The 14,290-nt window shown below is 43.3% G+C and overlaps 1 long non-coding RNA gene across 1 annotated transcript in view; it reads left to right on the forward strand.

Annotated features, from left to right (window-relative positions):
• Nucleotides 1-13,932, forward strand: part of LOC109307579 — a 16,080-nt gene extending 2,148 nt beyond the window's left edge. The window contains exons 2-3 of the long non-coding RNA XR_002100300.1: nucleotides 4,022-4,028; nucleotides 13,922-13,932. This is a non-coding gene — a long non-coding RNA (uncharacterized LOC109307579). The remainder of the gene's footprint in view (nucleotides 1-4,021; nucleotides 4,029-13,921) is intronic.
• The last annotated feature ends 358 nt before the right edge of the window (nucleotides 13,933-14,290 follow it).

Genomic DNA, 14,290 nt, shown 5'->3' on the forward strand with positions numbered 1-14,290 from the left:
GGGGCGCTGCGGGGGCTTCAACAGTTAAAAAGAACCGAGGAGCCGGGTGATTCCCTTAGCAAGTGTCGCGGAAAAACCGCCAAGAGGCTGCCGTGGGGATGAGTTACAACTGGGAGCAGAAGGAGGGCTGGCCTGACCAAATAGAGGGGGCCTTAGCACCTGTGACTAGGAAGTGGGGTCATTAGCACCTGCGGACTGAACAGTTTCTAAGGCAGCAGGTAGACGAGAAGGAGCCGTGTCGGGCGGGGCCAGGCGTTTGGTGTTAAACCTCAGGTGGAGCAGAGTCAAACATACGCCCCCAGTTGCACCCTTCCAAGCATCGCGCAGGACCCTTGAAAGGACTTCGCACGTTCTGGTTGAGGATCACCAGCTTACTCTAACTCTCCTACTGACGTGTATTCGTACCAGCAGTGTTAGGCATGGCAGAGTCCAGCCCAGCCTTGACCAGGGGCATCGGTGTAACACAATCGGTCCATAAAATCAACAGGCCCGTGCTACATATCACACCAGGCCACAAGCCCACGTCACTCCACCACTATCATCCCGGTGCTGCAGCATTTCACTGCCATTGCCGTGACATAAACCATGTTTTATGAATGCCTCCTCAGGGGATCGAGGTGTTTCTTTGCAATGGCATGAAGTTGCTGAGTAATTATGACATGCCATCCCAGCATCACCGTAGCATAGCATGTGCCAGGACTAATGGTTTATATCACAACACGCCAAGTATCTTTCTCTTTGTTAAGGTTTGTACTATAATGCAAGTGATTGTTAACATTACAATATAAAGATTAAATATTTTACAGTGTATCTTAGCATGCATGCATATATGTAAAAAGAATTGTTTTTTTAACTATTATCTATTTCCGGTAGTCTCCAAGCATGTTAGCAGCTGTCTGGTGAAGTCGAAATCCCTGCCACAAGAATAAAGTAAAAAAACCCGACAACAAAAACAACAACAAAAGCAGGAAAGAGGAATAGGAGCAACAAATATGCTTGTAACTGTAAAGAACAGAAGAAAGATGTTAATGGTACTATAGCTTGTGTTTCTTGAGCACCATGAGTCCAATTATACTGGATGCAGGGAAAAAAAACATATCTAGACAGTTTTCAACAGTATCTAAACTGACTTTTCCAGACAAAATATTGTTTTGTTCATATGGTATAACATTATGCAGTCTGCCAAAGCTAATGGCAAATACTCTATGTCCCAATGGAAAGTTGATATCTTTTTAAACTTTATTTTTAGATGGCTATAGCTGCACGATTCCCTACTTAAAAGAAAAAAACCCCAACATATTATAGCTGGCAGTTACAAAAAGGTGTCTCTGAAGCAGAGCAAACATTTGGATTAGAAACAGTTTTGGGAAAATGGATTAGTGGGCAGAAGGCATGATTCTTAAAGATGCATAGTAATGTGTAATGCATCACATGCACATCAGTGATCACCACCATCATGTGTGCATACATCCATATTCTTATGGACTGCCTCACAATGTACGAAATCCAAACCTTGAGCACTACATTAACTGCTTTAGAAAAAGAATAAACAATGAAATAATCAACAAAAACCACCGTAACAACCACTCCCTCTCAGGGAGAAGGGCCATAGAATGCCTAAAAACTAACCACCAAACAGTAATAAAACCAGCAGATAAAGGAGGACCTATAGTTATCCTTAACCAGGAAGACTGCATAGAAGAAGCCAACAGACAACCCTCTGATACCACCTACTACAAAAAACTAGCGGATGATCCTACTCCCCTTTTCACCTTGGAACTCAAAGCTGCCATCAAATCATTTCCATCAGAACTACGAGAGCAAACTACAGAACTTGATATCCCCACTACCCAACCCAGGGACTTTTTACATGCTCCCTAAAATCCACAAACAAGGGAACCCAGGCAGACCTATCATATCCAACCATGGAACCCTCACTGAGGAAATATCAGGTTTCATCGAATTCAGCCTAAAACATCTTGTCACCCAAAGAGCCAGCTTTGTCCACGACACAACAGACGTTCTAAGAAAACTTAAAAACATAGACCACCTTCTCAGCAACACCCTCCTAGCTACCATGGATGTTACCAGCTTATATACCAACATCCCACACCAGGATAGCATTTAAGCCTGCCTTACATATCTACAAGAACAAGATTGCAACTTAGAGTACAGACCCAAAGATATTACCAAACTTATACATCCTCACACACAACAACTTCACTTTCAATAACCAACACTTCCTCCAGACCATGGGCACAGCTATGGGGATCAAAATGGCCCCACAGTATGCCAACCTTTTCATGAGCAACCTGGAAGAAAAGTTCCTCAAGGACTGCACCAAACTCTTGCTATACTTAAGATATAATCAATGATATCTTCATCATTTGGACTGAAAACCTGCCAGGTCTGGTTGATTTCCATCAGAAATTCAATATGCAGTGCTTCTCCATCAGACTATCTCTGCAATACTCCAACACCAACATCCACTTTTCAGACATGATAGCCACTATCCAGAATGGTAAATACAAACCACCATATCCAAGAAACCCATGGACCAACATACATATCTGCACAGAAACAGCTATCACCCTAAGCATACCAAGACACCTGTAATATACAGCCAAGCCCTCCAATACCACCAAATTTGCACTGAGAAGAACACCTGGGATTGCCACCTCACCAATCTCGAAACGGCTTTCACTCAACAAGGACACTCCTCCAGAGAGATAGATTGCACATTTGAAAGAGCCACCTGGATACCATGTGAAGAATTGCTGCAGTACAGAAGAAAAACCTGCATGAATCGCACACCACTGGCTATGACATATCGTCCCTCCCTGGAACCTATATCAAAAATCCTCAAACAATTGCAACCTGTACTAGAAGGAGATGGAGCTGGACCTGGAATTCTCCAGACAGGCGGTACAGTCTAGGGACATGGTTGTCATGGGTGACCTAAACTACCCAGACATCTGCTGGGAGGAGCAGTCAGCTAGATCCAACCATTCACATAGGTTCTTAACCTGCATACAGGACCTTCACCTAACACAGGAGGTATACAGTACCAGTAGGGGAAACATCTTACTGGACTTGGTCCTGGCTACAGGGGATGATTTGGTGGGAGATCTACTGACACAAGGTAACCTAGGGGACAGTGACCATCACTTGGCTGAATTCACTATCAGGCATAGGGAAGGGAAAGATAACCAGTAGGTCAGAAGTGTTAGACTTCAGAAAGGCTAACTTCAGTGTGCTCAGGAGACTAGTAGCAAGGCAATGTTAAAGGGCAACCAGCATGGATTCATAGCAGGTAGATCCTGCCTAACTAACCTTGTTTCTTTTTATGGCCAGGTCACAAAATGCTTAGATGGAGGAATTGAGGTGGATGTCATCTACTTGGATTTTAAGAAGGCCTTAAATATGTTATCTCATTATATTCTCATAGATGAAGTGAGCGACCGTGAGGTAGATGATTACAGGGTCAGGTGGGTGGCAAATTGGCTTAGGGGTCGCACCCAGAGAGTGGTGGTGGATGGGTTGGTATCAACCTGTAAAGATGAGGACAGTGGAGTCCCACTTGGACTGGTGCTGTTCAATATCTTCATCCATAACTTGGATGAGGGTGTGGAAAGCATTCTACCCAAATTCGCAGATGATACCAAATTATGGGCTAAAGTTAATACACCAGAGAGTAGGGAATGAATCCAGGCAGATCTGGATAAGTTGGAAAAATGGGCACTCACTGTTGACTCCAAGATGAATATGATTCCAAGATTTGTCACCATGACAAAGTGATCAACAAGGCTAACTGCACTTTGTCATGCATTAGCAGGTGCATGACAAACAGGTCCAAGGAGGTGATACTTCTCCTTTTTGTAGCATTAGTTAGGCCACAGTTAGAGTACTGCATCTAGTTTTGGGTGCCACATGTCAAGAGGAATGTGAACAACCTCAGGAAAGTTCAGAGGAGAGCCACTCATATGGTTAGGGGCCTGCAGGCAAAGCCCTACAAGGAGAGATTGAGGGTCCTGGATCTCTTCAGCCTCCACAAGAGAAGGCTGAGAGGTGATCTTGTGTCTGTCCACAAATTCATCGGGGGGACAGCAGGGAATAGGAGATGCTCTGTTTACCAGGGCACCCCTTGGAGTTACTAGGAACAACGGCCACAAACTGACAGAGAGCAGATTTAGGTTGGAGGTCAGGAAGAACTCCTTTATGGTAAGGGTTGCCAAAATCTGGAATGGCTTCCAAATGAGGTACTGCTGTCCCCTACCTTGGGGGTTCTTTAAGAGGTGGCTAGACATGCACCTGGCTGGGGTCATCTGACCCCAGTGCTCTTTCCTGCCAATGGCAGGGGGTCGGAAGCAATGATCTGCTAAGGTCCTTTCCAACCCCAAACACCTATGAAAATATGAGACCCAATTCTCAAAGAGATCTTCCCAGAGCCACCCATTCTGTCCATTAAACAAGCACTGAACCTCGTCAACCGCATCACAAGAAGCAAACTTCATATGGCCCAAAGCACACCAAATGGATACAGACCATGCTGGGACAAGAAATGCAAAACCTGCTAACACATCTACACTACCCCCACAATTACTACACCCAGCAACAGAACCATCACCATCCCCAGATATTACATCTGCACCTCCAGAAATGTAATATATCTCATCCAGTGCACTAAATGTCCTGATGGAAAATGCGTAAGAGAAACCAAACTACAACTGTGCACCAGAATGAACACACACCAGAAATTTATGAAAGGTAAGAATACCCAATTACCTGTGGGGACACATTTCTCACAAGAAAACCACTCTCTCTCCAATCTCTCAGTTCTAATCGTCAAAGGGAATTTACAAAATACCTTTCACAGATAAGCCTACAAACTTCACTTCGTCAACTTACTGGATACAAAAAATCATGGACTAAATATAGACATTGAATTTATGACACATAACCTGTCTAACATCTGATTCTCTGGGTAAACCCTCCACTTTTTATCAGCTATTCTCATTCCCTTCCCCCCACCCTCCTGTCTCATCCTTTGACTACAGCCACTTTCATTCCCCCTTTCCCACCTGCCCCACCCCCATCTATCTCTCACCTACTGACCACCTCAATTTACATTTTAACTGACTGGATTTCTTGCATAACCTGCCTAACATCTGACTCCCCAGGTACCTCTCCACTATTTACCAGTTACATTCATTCCCATTCCCCCCAACCCCTTCCCACCCCAGCCTGTCTCTCACTGACTCCTCAATTTACATCTTCACTGACTAGCTTTCTTGCATGCATACCACCTCTGTCTTCATGGGCGACTGGTGCTGCCTTTGTCAGGGTGGGAATGTGCCCCCCAGCAACCAGTCACTGACCAGGGGAGGAATCCCTCGCAGCCAATGCCACTGACCAATCTCACTGATTGGGGGAGTCCCCCCCAGGCAATCACAAGGCAGCCAATCATTGCTGCTTCCGGAAGTGGCTGTGGCTGCTTCTGGGAGCGCCACGGCGCTCCCACTTCCTGGCTGGTGCTTGCAGGGGGGGCACTGACGCTCTTGCCTGCTCCCCCTGCCCATCGCCTAAGCTGTGAGTGCAGCTGGTCAGAGGGTGCACTGGCACTGCCGGGGTGCATGTGCACTCCCGTGCACCCCTTATGTGTCACCACTGTCTGGCTTCTTTAGTATTCATTCCATCCAGGAAGAGCATAGACCAACTGTGGATGCTTCCCCTGCCTGATGAAGGGTATTTGTACCCAAAAGCTTGCAAATAATAATTTGCAATAATAATAATCCAGCTATTTGAGTTGATCTAATAAAAGATATCAGATTTACTCAAAGAACTTTGTCTGCCTTTGTCCTTAGATCAACACAGCTACAACCTATACCCCTATTTCATAAGTATTGGCCTCTGGCTGTTTTACCACTCTAGCCAGGAAAAGCACAGACCATCTGCATAGGCTTCCTCAGCCTGATGAAGGGTGATTGTGCCCAAAAGTTTGCTAAAAATAATTTTTCCGACTACTTGAGTTGACCTAATAAAAGATATTGGATTTACCAAAAGAACCTTGTCTGTCTATTTCCTAGATCCTGTCACTTCATGCCCATGGGCCAAATTAATTGCAACTATAACTATTATTTTTCATGGAATTAAAGTAGAGTTTAATTTGTTCTTATGTGTTCAAATGAATTCTGGTTGGAGTGATGCAAAGCAAAAAATATTATTTGCTGTACTTAATGATTTATCACCCAACCAAATCATAAACCACTTCCAAAATTAATTTCATTTGTCTGTGCCCTGCAAGGGCCGAGCTTTGAAAACAGTTGAGTGCCTTAACTTCCACTGATTTGAATAAGAACTGTAGCACTTAAATGTTTTCACAGGAAGCGCTCAGTATCTGAGAAGATCTGCAAATGTGCAAGGACTTGCCTAGTGCCCAAACTGGCAAAACCTGCATCGACTTGTGTGAATTCTGTGGTTCCAGGAGTTACTCAAAACCACATTTGTTTCTAGAGGCAAAGGAGAGTATCATTAATGTTAAAAAGGTTATTACTTGCAAGCCAGATGGAAGTACTTGTTGTAACAGGTCAAGATTATGTTTTGGTGAAGTCTTGATTTTATATTTAAACATGGACATACCAGAATAAAATTCAAACATTCAACATGAACCCTGAGCATTTATAATTTGTTGCCTTTCCTGTGTTACCTTCCAATGAAGTGGTTTGTGCTTTTAAAGGTGGGCTTTTCCTTTTTTTTCACAGCCTAGCCTATCTTTTCAGGGCTATCCTAGTTTGTAATACTAAACTTGGAATTGCCACAAATAAAATTCTGTGATGTTGCAAATTCACCACAATAGGCCAAATTCTGCCTAGATTTGCCTCCTGCCTCAACTTCATAGGGAGGAATTTGATGCTGCAACTGAAGAGAAAAAGTTAGGAAGGAGAGGCCACTTACTTTTTTTCGGATAGCTGCAGTAATTATCAGACACCCCTGAGCATAAGGCAGACTCTGCCACTAGGAAATATAGCATGTAAGAGATGGATATTTTACCCAACAGACTGACATGGAGTTAACACAGAACGGGTCCCTAAACCTACAGCAGAGTGAATCCACCAACAGATCCTTCACTTGAGATGTTCCACAAAGAACATATTTTATCTTCAGTATTAAACATTTATGTCCAGACACCAGATGAACTAGTAAAGTACACCAGTATGACACACAGCTCTACCAACATATACATCATCATCACTGATGACAACCACACCTATGTTGCTACAATCAAGATAGATAAGTGCTTGGAAGAGATCAGCTCATGAATTAAGTATTTAAAACCGAACCTGAGAGGGATTATGCTGGCAGGCAAAGGAAAATATTTTGAAGAATTGCAGTTTCTGTAGGTACAATTTAACCCATATGTTGGTAGCACTCTTGGATTTTTTGTTGATTCTAAGCCCTCCCATGGCAGCGTCTGTGATTTCTGCTTTCACCCATCTCCAAATTTCATAGATTTCATAGACATTAGGGCTGGAAGGGACCTCAGAAGATCATCAAGTCCAGCCCCCGCTGCCCAAAGGGCAGGAAGTCAGCTGGGGTCATAGGATCCCAGCAAGATAAGCATCCAATTTACTCTTGAAGGTGTTCAGTGTAGGTGCTTGAACCACCTCCGATGGCAGACTGTTCCAGACCTTGGGGGCTCGGACAGTAAAGAAATTCTTCCTTATGTCCAGCCTAAATCGGTTACAGAGGAGTTTGTGACCATTCGATCTTGTCATCCCTCGGGGTGCTCTGGTGAACAAATGTTCCCCCAGATCCTGGTGGTCACCCCCGATAAACCTATAGGTGGCCATCAGATCACCCCTGAGCCTGCGCTTTTCCAGGCTAAAGAGCCCCATGGCTCTCAGTCTGTCCTTGTAAGGTCTGTTTTCCTGACCTCCGATCATGCGTGTGGCTCTCCTCTGGACTCTCTCAAGCTTCTCCACATCCTTTTTGAATAGTGGAGCCCAAAACTGGATGCAGTTCTCCAGCTGTGGCCTCACCAAGGCTGAGTACAAGGGGAGAATGACGTCCCGGGATTTGCCTGAGAAGCATCGATGGATGCAAGCCAGCGTTTTGGTTGCTTTAGTAGTCATAGCATTGCATTGCAGGCTCATGTTCATCAGATGACTATGAGCTCTGCCTCCCATCATGGTTATGCACACTTTTGTTAACTCTTGTATGAGCTACTACTGCAAGTATACAGTTTACATTTCCTCAGGATATTAACTTCAATCCAAGGGTCTTGGCTTTTAACTTCAAGTTGGCCAACTTATCTAAAAGACTGCTTAAAACTAGAGGATGAAACCATGGAAGAAAATACCACTCTGAGGCACAATGGAGCATTCTACCACAAAAGTTAAGTTAACCTGTACAAGAGACTGAGCTTTATTGAGGGCTGATCCGAGACAGGAACTAATTCTTGTAGGAACTAAGGACCACCACTGCAGGATATATATTTAAAAATATGAAACCCTATCAAAACAAATTCTTCCCCAAGAGAGAAGGAGAGAGACAGAAGGGAAAATAATCACATATTACAGCTGTTAGTCACATCTCTATTGCAAGACATTCAGACACTATAATGAAGACTGGGTGATATAAGCAGAGAAGAACAGACTTCTCTCTGGATGAATTACTGGGGGGGGGAACGAACCTGTGTGGGACCACCAGATGGCACTATTTCTTTATGAAAAATTACCCTAGAGATAATTTGTTTGACAATTTTGAAATATTAGATTACCCGTATGTCAGAGCGCATTGATGGCATTTGCTTGTTGGCTCAGTAGACTGAAACCTGATTTAGACCCGTGCTTGCAACCTTTTTAGACTCAAGGTGCCCTTTATTAGACTCAAGGCATCCCTCAGATAATGCCAGCTGTAAGGGGGAAAAAGAGCAATTCTTCTGTTGCAAAGAACTCAGAAAGACCAAAACAGGTCAAAATGTTTGCAACACTGTGGATTCCTAATTAAAAATCTCTCGGTTTATCTTGTGAAATGTGTCAATGTTTGCACACGTCATATTGAGCAGCTCCCTATGGCACCCTTAAGAGGATCTCATAACACCTAGACTTCTGTGTTACACTTGATGAAAACCATTGATTTAGAGTAAGGTATAGAGTCAGGTACAGTTCGCTGAATTTGGGCACAGCGTATAGGTTTGAGTTGACATCTTTTCAGCCTTTTGACCAGAAATCACAGTAGCATTAGTTTAAGGACTGACAGCTGGCAGTTTTGGCAATTTCCTACTTTGTGCCCAGTCCCGCAAATTTTATGTACCCAGAACTGCTGTGGAAGACAATGGGAGTCCTATTCATCAAGGATTTTGAAGATCTCAGGATATTTACTTTAGCATTTTTCCAAGAAGACTCTCACCATCCCATTACCACCAGTGCAGCTCCTCAAATCCCCTTCAGGTGTCTCTCTAGTTATAGTTACTGGGTCTCTGCCCCCAGCTTATTTAGTCTACAAAAGTCCTCTCTGTCAAGGATGAGTAATGCATGGCACAGAGGGTCCTGCTTTAGAGGTTTTTATTTATTACTATTATTAGCTCTTTCACCAAAACACTGACAAATTATTAGGAATGTATAACAAAGGAAGATTTTTTTTCCCAAAATTTTTCACAAGATCACCTAGTCATTTTTGACCAACTCTAATAACTGGCCAATTGGGTTGAAGAAGGCAAAGAGAGAAAATAATTATCTATTTATATTTGACATGGACAGATCCTGGACTTACCAAAGGTGATGTGGCACACGACCCCTCAGACCATGGGTGGATGAAGGCAAGGCATGGCTGGAGCCAACAGGTCAGTATGGGACACCAGGGAGTAGGCACATGAAGGGGGAGAGGACCTTCCCCCTGCTGCCACTACTCCAACTGACTTGTGGGTTAAGTGGGGTGGGCAGAGTCCAGTCCTGCTCTAGCCAGGGGCCATTGGCAGCAGTGGCATGGCAAGCCAGTTTTGCCTGGGGGCAGCAGCAGTGGCACAGAGTTAATTTCTTCTGGTGCCAGCTCCCTACTCCCTGCCTCCCACCCTCATCTCCCACAGGTGTCCCCTGCAGACCAAGAGCAGGCACCAGAAGCAGAAACCTGTGCTCAACTGCTACAAACTCCTGCCAAGTCTGGCATCTCACACAGACACAACCCATGGCTGGAGGGCTCAGGAATGGCTCTGTGGCTTCCCCCACCACCATGACTGGATCAACCTGGGACAGTGGCAGCAGCAAAAATGTCTGCACTGCTACACCCTCTTAAATCATCCCCAAATAATTGAGCACTGTTTAATTATGACTTATATGTCAGTAAGTATCTCAACATGCTTCTGTTTGGGCAGGAGGATCCCTGAAATCAAGGAACAGTGAAATTCTGTGTCAGTGAATCAATGGGATACCTTAAGTCTGATACCTTAAAAAAGTTTGTTAGTTCATGGTTAGCACTTAAACTGCACCCTCTCAAGCATGCACACTGACAACAGTTGTCCTGTGGGACCTACCCTAGGCTAAGGAGATTTGCAATCAGTTCCTGATGTTGCCACAAACTCCCTGCGTAATTCTGAGTAAATTTAATCTCTTCATGCCGCAGTCCTCTGTCTGGAAAATGGGGATATTCATATTTCCCTTCATCCACACCTAGCCTTACATTAAAGATTTTAAATTTTCTGAGACAGGCATTGCATCTTACTCTGGGTTGTGTTATCATTCCTGTTTCTCTCCTTAATGACTTTCATCATAGAGGCTCTCTTCAGGTGTGATTATAATTCAGAAAGATTCTGATCCCAGTTTACCTTCTGAACCAACTTTTTCTATTTTATATCTCCGCATAAGAAATCCTGCCACAAAAATTTAATGGGATTGTGGAAGGTAAGATGTTGTTTTCATCAGGTCTTCATGTTCATTCAAAAATAATTAAACTGATTAACTGTTTTATATACTTCTGGTTGAGACTGGTTCATTGTTTCAATTGATTGACAATGAATGTCTTTGTCTGCCTTTGGCTTTGAATGTTTTTCAAATTTAATAAATAACCTTTTCAGAAAACAGTACTCTATGATTTGGATCTTTTAAAATCAAAATGAAACAGTGCTGTGGAAATGTCAACATATTATTATCCTGTGATTAAAACCTATTGTATGATGTGCAGTAGTCAGCCAGTCACAATGTGAGGCCTGGCATCCATACCAGGAGGACTTTGGACACAGAGGAGGTGGTACCGCTCCACTTGGTACAATGAAGTAGGCTTCCAGATCTGCTCCTCACCTTGTGACTCTCAGCCCTGTGGTTCCAGAGCTCTGCTGGAGCAAAGATGGGCTAAATGGGAAAACCAGTTTTCATCTACACTGTGACCGCACTTCCCTATATCAGCCAGACTGGTGCCCCATTAAACTTAAGCAATCTAGAAATATACAGCAAGTAACAGTCCCTGCCTCAAGGACTCATATTGACTACTGGACACACTAGCCATCTTCTCCAGAGCCAGGCTGGATTTGTGGCTTTGAAGCAGCTCAGCTGCTGCTTGTTGGCATAAACATTTCTCCCTTTCTTCCCTTATATTTGTTTGGTCTCTTGACCAGGGACAAGACTTTCCTCTTAATAATATAAACAATAAACAATTCAAAAAACCCTCTTTCTATTGAGGTTTGTGGGTAAGGGTTTGCAGTGGCCATTTTGAGGATTCTTTCAGTTAACCATTATCTGCAAACACAGAGGCCTGGACTCCATGGTCCAGGAGGCCCCTTCCAATCCTGTGTTTCTGGGCGAATTAAAGGTTCCAATTTAACTTTATAAAATCCTGAATTCACCACCACACAAACCCAGCTACAAAGTTAAAGATGACCCAACATTTATTCTGGCATTTGAGAAATTGCCAGACGACAAAGTTCTAGCAGTAGTTACCCAACTGTACTAGTGCTGTTCCCACAGGACTGCCAATGGGCACATGTATCTGGCAACTAAATGAGTAAACAAGGAAAGGCCATTCCTCAGAAGAGCAAGGGAGAATACAATATAATCCAAATGAAGTACAGGAACCAAAGGGAAAAGCCACTTAAAGAGAGGGGATGGCCAGACGTAAGAAAGACGGTGGTATTGTGCCAGAGCACAAACATGAGGCTCCTCTACACAACCCAGCAGAGGAGTGAGGGGACCACCAAAATTCATGCTGGGAATTAGTGATTTGGGCTTTGAATTTCCTGCAACTCCAATACTAATTCTTATTACTAGCTTGTTAAATGTGAGGAGTGTGCTTCATACCTCAGAACCCAGCCCTAGCCGTAGCCCCAGAGAACTGATGCTCTAATGCATCGGGAGAGCTTGGGGGAGGGAGATTTTAACTTAGACTCTTTGGGCTGGATTCTCAGGCAGTGCCAAATGGCTTGGCTCCCATACAGTTAATGGAGCTGCATTGATTTGCATGTTCAGATAATCTGGATCACAAGTAACTTCTCTGTAATAGGCAGAAGACAGTGCTTTTAGCAGACACTTTTGTCTTCCTGTTTCTCTGCCTTGAAGAACTTCCTCCATGTTTTTAGAACCATTGCTGGCTGACTGTTTCTCGAGATAGTTTTGCTAATGCTGATCTTTAATAAACCAGAGCCCAAACTTGACAGGCTTATTTTTAAATAAGCAGAGTTCTTCTGTAGTGGTGAGGAGAACACAAAACTGCTTCAAGATGACTGTGCTTAAGAGTCCAAGCTGATTTTATTCCTTATGCAACCACTGAAGTCGCCACTGAGTAAAAGCAACGTTCCCTCTTGCAATGGAAAGCAAGGTGCAATACAGTCCATAACCAATTAAAATACACCCCATGAATGGCATTTTGTCCTCTAGCTGCACTTATGAGTAGGGTGATTAACTTGCTGACAGGTTAATTACTGGCGATAGTTCCTGCCTTCATAGCATGGATGCTTCTTACTGGAAACCAAGGCTGAAAATGCAGACCCACCTCTGCCAACCTTCCATTTTTCTTTCCACTTCCCTTATCTTACTGTTGAAGTCAGATTCAATCAACCAATCCTGCCTCCTGTATCACCCACAAGCCTGCAACTCTCAGCATATCATTTTCAGAGCCCGAATCTAGGGCTACCCTTCTTCAATTTCCACCTTCACTTCCTAATATGTCTGCAAATACTGGATGAAAAGGACTGTTAGGCTAAATGTCATATGTAATCTTATCTCCAAATGTGGGACATACTCCGTTTACCAAAGGGATTTTTTCTTCCCCTCAAACCCTGGCAGTAGGATTTCAATGCAGAAATCAGAGAAAGCCAGTAGTCTGCACAGGAGAGCCCCAGGATGATAATAATCTCATTTCCATTTTGATAACAAGCAAGCTGAAAAACTCCCTGAATCTACTATCTTATCTCTCAAGTTAAGGAAACCATTGTTAATGTATGAGTTTATTAGAAGTGCTCAAATAATCTTAAAAAAAATTTTAAAAGGACTTGATCGGTTTTTAAAAAAAGACGTTGTGAATAAGAACGAGATTTGTTCAACATATATTTTTGCAGTGTTTGAGGACTTCTAGTTCTGACTAAACAGTGAATTCCACAATTCAAAGAATTCCAGGAGCTGGGGCTTTAAGAAAATGACCAAATAGCATGACTCTTACAATAAAAAATGTCCATTGATAATGACTAAGCCAAGAACAGAAAAGATTGGCCCTTTATGGTAACAATTATTTGTGGAGTCGACCCAGTAAAAAGTTCCAGCTGTAAAGACTACCTCTCTCCCTAGACTGATACATCATAAAAACTGTATTAAACTTTTGTCAAGGATTCCAAGGATTCCTTCATTTTATTATTCAACTGTTCTATCCAGAATCCCATTGTCGGTGTCTGAAAGCACCCTTTATTACAGAAGGTAGTTGCCAGAGATAAATACTGAAGACAGCACTAGGCCAGTGCTTCTACAATGTCTTTTGACAGAGTCACTTAGTCCGTTACTACTTTTGATCTAAACTAGAAAAAAAGAGGTTTGGGTATGTGAACAGGGTCAGGTGGGAGCCACTACTCAAGTTATATCTGTAGCTAACAGCACAGTGAAGACAATACCTTTGTTTCTTATCTGTTCAAATAAGAAGTTAACATAACACTACCCTTCTCCCACCCTTTGAATATCCTGTCTAGTTAGATGGTAAACACTTTGTGGCAGGCACTTTCTCCTGTGGATTTGCACAGTGCCCAGCACCGTACAGCAAAGATCTCCCTTGTGGCCTCTAGCAACGTCTGCAATGAATCACAATAGCACATGTGATC

Source organism: Crocodylus porosus, unplaced genomic scaffold (assembly GCF_001723895.1).
Source record: "Crocodylus porosus isolate Cpor-Errol unplaced genomic scaffold, CroPor_comp1, whole genome shotgun sequence".
Taxonomy (NCBI): Eukaryota; Metazoa; Chordata; order Crocodylia; family Crocodylidae; genus Crocodylus; species Crocodylus porosus.